General features: G+C 39.0%; 1 pseudogene; it reads left to right on the plus strand.

Moving 5' to 3' along the window:
- Nucleotides 1–3,482: 3,482 nt before the first annotated feature.
- LOC148119084 (CXXC motif containing zinc binding protein pseudogene) lies at nucleotides 3,483–4,157 on the plus strand (annotated as a pseudogene).
- Nucleotides 4,158–8,648: the final 4,491 nt, after the last annotated feature.

The following is an 8,648-nucleotide window of genomic DNA, read 5'->3' on the forward strand; positions in this document are numbered from 1 at the left end:
ACCCTTCAGAGAGGGCAAGACCTCCCATGGTGAATCAACAAAATCTGTCATATCACATTGAGGCAGGACCAAGTTCCTCTCCCTGTATCAAGGCTGAGCAAGGTATCCCTCACAGGGAATGGGCTCCAAAAAGCCAGTTCATACACTAGGGATAAATCCTGATCCCACTGCCAGATGACCCACAAACTGCCCAAGTCACACAATAGTCACCCACACTGAGAGGGCCTAGTTCAGTATTATACAGGTTCCCCAGCTGACAGTACATAGTCAATGAGTTCTCAGAAGCTTGGGTCAGCTGTTTCTGTGGGTTCCCCAACATCATGGTTTTGCCCCCTTTTCTCATATCATTGTTCATCCCTTTCATTCTTGAACTCTGGGTGCTTGATCCAATGCTTAGTTAGATGTGAATCTCTATACCTGAAATCACCAGCTACTGGATGAAGCTTCTATGATGAAAATTAAGGTAGTCAAAATCTGATTACAGGGGAAAGAAGTTCAGGCGCCCTTTCCACTATTGCTTAGTTTCTTAGTTGAGGTCATCCTTGTGGATTCCCGGCAATTTGCCTAGCACCAGGTTTCTAGGTAATCTTCAATTAAGATATCTCTTTACTTGTTCTCCCTCTCTGTTTTTCCCCCAACTCCACCATTCTGTTCCCTTGTGTTCTCCTTCCCTTTCTCCTATCCCTCTCCTCTTTCGCCTTTCCCTCCCCCCACGTTCTCAATTTACTCAGAAGACCTTATCTGTTTTGAGATATACTTGGATTCCCCCTGGGATGGTGCAGCATTTCTGTGTAGATTCTGAGTGAAAGTCTCAGGAAGGAAGACAACTTCACCCAGAAAAAGCAAAAGATGTTTTCTCCCATTTTCATGTAAGGAACATTATTCTGTTCTGTCTAGATAACAAGAAAATAGAATTCATTAAATTATGTAAAAATTTAAGTTTTCTGTGACCTGGCCTATATAAAAATTACTTTAGTATAAAACAATCACATGGTTTAGAGAGTTAATCATACATCCCTTTCAGTAACTATTTTTCTCAATTTAATTTTCCAATTCTTAGAATCCTTTTTTTCTCTTTCAATATTCTTTGCATGTAATAACCTGTTCCCTTATTATCAGTTTTTATGGATAGTTTTATATGTCTACCTAGTACATATGTAAGTACACACACACACACACACACACACACACACACACACACACACAATCCTTTAGGTGTTAGAAGATATTTAAGAAATACTTTACTCAAAATAGTTTTGATTAAAAATAAAGATGTGAGGTTCAGATGCAAAAGTAAGAAAAGTCAGGAATATTTAGGCATAGGAAGTGAAATTTATTTGCTGTAACTTATTTCTAAAATACTTATAAATCCTTTTTATTGGAGTATGGATAGTATTTGTGCATCTTTTTGAAATCATATCTTTTAGTTTTTGATAGTATAACATAAGTACATTACTCTTTCCTTTCTTCAATTCCTTCCATAAAATCCTCCTTGTGTTCTTTCAATTTCACAACCTCATTTGTCATTAATAATGTATACACACATATGTATGTATATCTAACTTCCCTAAATACATAAGTACAGCCTGCTCAGCCTATATAATGTTACTTGTATATTTTGACCATTTGCCATTGGATAACAGTTGGTGTGTTTGTCCCAGGGGAAGATTATTTCTCTTCTTGTAAACTTCCTTAGTTGCCTGTAGTTCTTTGTTTAGGGCCGAGGTTCCTGGTCTTTTCCTTCCCACAATGCGGGAAAACATGACGGGTAGAGGAAACCTAGACATCATTTTTTAAAAAGATTTATTTGTATTTATATCTATCTGTATCTGTGTGTGTGTGTGTGTGTGTGTTAATGTATGCTACATATGTGACATTGTCCCCAGAGGCTACCTGAGGGTAGAAGAGGGCATTGGATCCCCTACTAGAGTTACGAACAGTCAGATATGGGTACTGGGAAACAAACTCATATCCTCTTCAATAGTTCCAAGTGCTCCTAGTCACTGAGCCACATCTTCAGCCTCTAGCACCTATGTGGAGTGAATTGTGATAGTGTGATAGGTGTGCACAATGCATCATAGTTGCATATAAACAATAAAATTGTTTGTATATGTATAATAATTGCAATTAATGGAGCATACAAATGACAAGGCGGTGTGGGAGAATTGTCTGTAATCTGTCAATCATGCTTTAAATAAACACTGATTGGCCAGGCAGGAAGTATAGGTGGGAAAACCAGACAGGAAGTAGAAGTGATGTAATGAGAACAGAATTCTGGGAAGGAGGAACCTGATTTCTCCCACTCTTGCCCAGACCAGAAGCAGCAGGATGTGATCTGCCCCACTGAAAAAGGTACTGAGCCACATGGCTAAGATAGATCAGAATAATGGGTTAATATAAGTTACAAAAGCTAATAAGAAGCCTGACCTAATGGGCCAATCAGCTTTATAACTTAAAGAGATCTCTGTGTGATTTTCTGTGGGGTTAAACAGCTGGGGGAACTGGGCAGGACAGAAACCCTAACAAAACAGGTCCCAGTACATGTTACAACAAGGAAAGATGGGCCTTTCCCTGGTAATGAAAAATTACAACCAATATTCATTTATATCTTCTCCAAACAATGTAAATGCTTTCTGCTTGAGTTATGAATTAAACTTCTGACTTTTCTTTGTAAGCACGGTCTCGAGTCAAGTTTCCATATCCCCATGGCCTTTACAGCTCCTGGTTCAGAATGAAGACTGGAACAGTGCTTATTGGAAGGATAATGGTTAGATTGGAGAAAGTCTCAGTGGAAGAGAGCATTTGTTACTCTTGAAGAGAACCAGAGTTCAATTCCCAGCATCCATACTGGGGAGTACACACCTGCCAGTAACTCCAGCTTCAGGGTATCTGAGAGCCTCTTCTGTCCCTCATAACTGTTATTCCTTTGCGGTGCCTTTAAGGACTAACCACGCCCATTCCCAGCCACTTCTGACCTCCTGGTCACTATCTTAATGCTCTCTCTCTATCCCCTGTCTCTTGGTGTGTACACACGTGTCTCTGTCTCTCCCGATGTTTCTCTTTATGTCTCTCTGTTTTTCTCTTCTTTAAGTAATAAATATCTTCCTCTCCTCTAAATAATAAATGTTTAGCTTTATGTATAGCCTTATGTCCATTTACTCTGCTGTCCACTGCATCCAGCTGCCTGACTCTGCCGCTTGCCCGGGGACCCTGCACTGCTCTGGCGGTGCAGGCCACTCGGGGCATCCCAACCTCATATCTTTTTAAAGAAACAAAAATAAACACTTATATTTATGGAAAGCACACACACACACACACACACACACACACAGCTTTTAAAAAAGAACAAATGAATATCATGAGTATATACAAATTTAGGAACTTAGCAACTCAGATAGTAATCTACAAACACAACGTAGCCAGATGCTGTTGACTCTAAATCTCATGTTCAAATTCTGAGTAAAAGACAAAAGATGAGAGGTCGCAGCGGCATAATGTGGACCAGGCAGCTATGAGGGAAATCGCCCTGCAGCTCAAAGCCATGCTGGAGAACGTCACCGACCTTCGGCCAGTGGGTGAGGACTTCCGGTGGTATCTGAAGATGAAATGTGGCAACTGTGGTGAGATTTCAGAGAAGTAGCAATATATCCGACTGATGGACAGTGTGGGGTTGGTTGAAAGGTGCCCATGGCAGTGCCTCCAGGGTCCAGAAGTGCAAACTGTGTGCACTGGAAAACTCCATTGAAATTTTGAGCAGCACCATCAAGTCTTACAATGCTGAAGACAATGAGAAGTTCAAGACAATAGTAGAGTTTGAATGTCATGGCCTTGAACCAATTGACTTCCAGCCTCAGGCCGGGTTTGCAGCCAAAGGTGTGGAGTCAGGGACAGTCTTCAGTGACATCAATCTGCAAGAGAAGGACTGGACAGACTATGACGAGAAGGCTCAGGAGTCTGTGGGGATCTTCGAGGTCAGCCATCAAATTTGTGAAGTGCTGAACTGTGTTCCTACAAACTTGCCCGGAAGAACTGAGAGGAGGAAAAGGGCCCTGAGCAGCAAATCCCAGGGAGGCTTCTTGTTGCTATCTCCTTGCACCTGTACTAGCTCTCACAGTCTGCATGCTGGGTTTTGTCTTGGTTCTGAGTTCCACCAATAAAGCCCCACTGGTATGTGAAAAAAAAAAGACAAAAGAAATACAGGTGTACTTGACTACCTGATGACCTGACAACAGACACCCCTTCCCAACACCTGAAGCTCCTCATCAAAACCATGGTGGCTCTGGTGTTAGGACAGAAACTGGCTGTGGCATATATGTTATGGTTTTAGAGTTATGATTTTATAGACAGTTTCACACTAGACTTGACTATTAATTTTCCAATCTTCAATATTTTGAAAATTGCCTTGTGTTTTTTTTTCCCATGAGTTTAGAGTCCCAAATGCCATCTTTTAGCCAGGAGTTGGTGGCACATGCCTTTAGTCCCAGAACTTGGGAGATAGAGGCAAAGGGATCTCTGAACTGAAGGCCAGCTTGGTCTACAAGATCTAGTTTCTAGGACAGGCTCCAAAGCTACAGAGAAAACCTATCTCAAAAACAAGAACATAACAAAACAAAAAACCATCTTTAGCTTATACACTGCCTTTTGTTGCTCATTATATTTCTGGATAAAAAGTATCAAGTAATCTCCTAAGATAGCCAAAGGACTTTAAAAAAGTCTCTTTATCCCCATTTTGACTAATTTCTTTTCTGACCAATACAAAGTGAATAAAAATATATGTACTTGTTTTAGATACCCAGCCCCTTGGTTTTTCTCTAACAATAAATGTCTTTCCTCTTTATCAATCATGGTGTTTTAGAGCCATAAAAGTACATACCTACAGGCATCTTTTGGTGTTGTGTTCTTTTCTCTCTTTGCTCATCAGTGTGTATGGTGTGTTAGTGTATATGTATGTGCATGTGTTGTAAGGAGGGTACTTGTTTCGTTCCCCAGCTGCTCAGCCCTGAAATAATCACATAGAAACCATACTATTTAAGTTACTGCCTGGCCCATTTGCTCTAGCTTCTTATTTGCTAACTCTCACATGTTAACTTAACCCATCTCCATTAATCTGTGCATCACCATGAGACTGTGGCCTACCAGCAAAGTTTCAGCACGTCTGTCTCAGGCAGTGGCTCCAAGACTTCTTGCTGACTCTGCCTTTCTTTCTCCCAGCAGTCAGTTTAGTTTTCCCTGCCTACCTAAGTTCTTCCCTATCAACAGGCCTAGGCAGTTTCTTTATTCACCAATGGTATTCATAGCATACAGAGGGAAATCCCATATTAAGTGTAGAGTGTTGAGTTTGGATTCAAGTGTACATGCATTTGGTGATTTAAGGTGACAAAAAGTGCATTCTGGAGTATTCTCAACCTGAGCTCATGCTTTTGGTTAGTTTAGACAGCGAGCTTGCTCCAATGATCCCTTTCTGTGCCTCCTGTGTTCCGGGAATAAGGATGGGCTGTCATTCCCTACCCAGCACCTATGTAGATTCTGGGGTTCTATACACCAGTTCTCTCACTTGTACAGCAAATGTTTTACCTGGTTACCAATCTCTCCAGGCTCTTCAAGTATATATAAACAAATACTGCCTGTCTACCTATTTGGCACATAGCTACTGTTTTGTCATGTCAGATGCTTGTCCTACCCCCAGACATAGGTTTGACAACTATATCTGTGTAGTGGCTATGTCCTTAATCAGTTGTAATACAAACACAGACAATGATCTATAGTGAAGTGATCACTCAAGTATTTGGTGAATAATCCTGTCCAGGGACACATAAACTTCCATAATGACAGTGCTGTAAAACACAGATGAACCCCAGATTTTATTCCTGACCTTTAAACATACCACAGTGCTTAAACAATAGGTTTAATATTGATAATGTCATTTACATTTATGGACCTTGTGATGGCTACTTTACTATGTCAAGTTGACAGAAAATAAAGTCATCTTGGACGAAGGACTCTTAACAAGACAATTCCTCCATAGAATTATCTTATAAGGAAGTCTTTAGGGTTTTTGCTTTTTGTTTTTTTTTTGTTATGACTGATGTAGTGGGAGCCAACCCACTGTGTATGGAGTCACCTCTGGGCTTGTGGTTCACGACGGTATAAGAAAGCAGCCTGAGAAAACTATAAGGAAAGAGCCTTAAGTAGCATTTCTCCATGGCCTCTACATCAGTTCCTGTTTCCAGTTTCTTGCCCTGACTTTCCTTCATGCTGGATCACAACCATAAAATGAAATAAATCCTCTTCTCTCCAAGTTGTTTTTAGTCATGGTGTCTTTCCCAGCTACAGAATACCTAAGTACTAGTCTTCTTGATATGCCTTTCAGATTAAAGTATTGCAAAGTTGTCTGAAGTGTCTTACTGTGTTCTGTTTGGTGGGTGATAGACTTATGTCCCTAAATCACGAAATTGGGACCAGCACTTCTAAAGCTATCCACCATGTCTGTGACAGGTATGAAATGGCTGGTAAAGTTATGAACATCAAGTTATATTAACACAATAAGATGGAGAAATGGGAAAGTGGAAACAGTAACTGGTTAGCTCCCTCTAAAGACGCTAAGGCGTTCCAAGAAACATTCCTTTCCTTCTGCACAGCCCTGCAAAGATTAAGAACAAGTGTGAGTGAGTAACGTTGGCAACACAAACTTAATTTACCATACCCCATGATACATCCTCATGAACTATACTCCATGTAACTCGGGAAATGCATATTATAAAAAGTTTGTCGTTAGGACGAGCTAATGAGGGAGGACAGATTCCGGGGCTTGCTTGTATGCAGAGCATGTGCACATGACCGTCACATAATTGTTAGACAATTTGGACAAAGGCTGTAATGAAGCATCGAGGCTTATTTCTTGACTTTTAAGAGTTTCTCTGGTGGGAAACTAAACATAAGTTCTACAACACATTATGTCAGAGGAAGTTTAGTTAGTAAAGTGTTTACAATTATGATAAAACAAAATCCTTTGTGTTAACTAGAAACTTTAGGAAATGAATCATTTTAAACACAATGCAACCAGGCTACTCAGTCACTGGGGTACAGGCAAGCATTGCTGCAAAGCAAAACAGGAAGAGCGAAATAGGTGCTGTGATTCTGTTTTCTTCCAGTCTCTTTTGCCCCCAGAACAACTCATTCTCAACACAGTAGGAAACTTAGAGAAAAAAAAAAGAGAACAATTTACTCTATAAAATGCATTTATTCCTATAAAAGTGAATCACTAATTCTCTATATACGAAGAAAGTTAGAACTGAGTTATTTTGGAGAATTATTTGAAGTATTTAAGAGTCAAAATCCTGACTAACTTATATCTAAGGTTCATATCTCCTTTCACATTGAAGTAGCTGCCTTTGGAGCAAAAGCCAACAAACAAGCAAACTTTGTGTGTCTGTATTAGAGGACTTTATATATTACTTGGGAAATGAAGTCTCTAAAACAGCCCATTTTAAAATTAAGAAAGAGCCAAAGACAGATGACAAATTACAGGGCTTCCTATAATACAAAGTCCATGCATCTGTAACTCAGTTGATACGTTAGACAATTTGAACAAAGGCTGTAAGGAAGTACAGAATTATATTCCTTTGATTTACTAGGAAGAATTTAAAAATAATGTTCCACCCACGTAATGAAGCAAGTAATTCCTAGTCGCATTAAATGCCTGGTTTGACACCCACAAGAATTCCCGTCATTCTGGATGTTTATTAAGCCATACTCTGTGGCAATGCATCTAGTCAACTGTACAACAGAATCTGCATTCTTAAAGGAATAGAATTCAAATGTTTATCAACTCACAAAGGCCCCATCTCCTTAATTCTAATTAATGAAGATGCAATTTAACCACACTTAATTGACTTAATAACTAGTTTTTCTAGTAGATGAAACAAAGAGATGCAATTATATTCTTATGTTTCAAGTAATTCTTTCCTTCTTTAGTTCAACTGAGAAATTATAATTGAATGCTAAAATAATCAGAGGGATTAAACATATTTTCTTTGTATTTTGAAGCAATCTATTCAGTTTTCTTGATGTTTAAAATGTCCAATTTTAACCTTTGTATGAATAGAGATTTAGAATTTAAAGTCAAAATTTATGCTGATTTTTCTTTATAGTTATGCATCAGCACTAGGTGGCACTGTTGTCACAATGAAAGACTGCAGTATTCCAACTTCGTTTTACATTCTAGAAGCCTTCTTTTAAAGATTTCAAGGCCTCAATGTGTATTACTTTCATTTTTCCAATGTGATTAAAATATATCTGCAATAAACATAAAAAAGATTAAAATTCATTGTCAACTTCTGCTATTCACTAAAACGTGTGAACCATAACTTTTAAAAGATACATTCTTAGAGTTTAAGAAACAATCTTTGAATAAAGTAGCTACTATAAATAAGTATCTTATTTTCTTTGTTTAAAATATTTATTGTAATGCTGGGAACTATGGTGTATGCTTGTAATGTCAGCACTTGAAAGGCGTAGGCAGGAGAATTATAGGTTTGAAGCTATCTGTGGTAGTCCTTGTCTCATCACACACACACACACACACACAAACATACACACACACACACTGACACACACACTGACACACACACTCCTTTATTTATTTGGTG

Source organism: Myodes glareolus, chromosome 18, assembly GCF_982192425.1.
Source record: "Myodes glareolus chromosome 18, mMyoGla1.1, whole genome shotgun sequence".
Lineage (NCBI taxonomy): Eukaryota > Metazoa > Chordata > Mammalia > Rodentia > Cricetidae > Myodes > Myodes glareolus.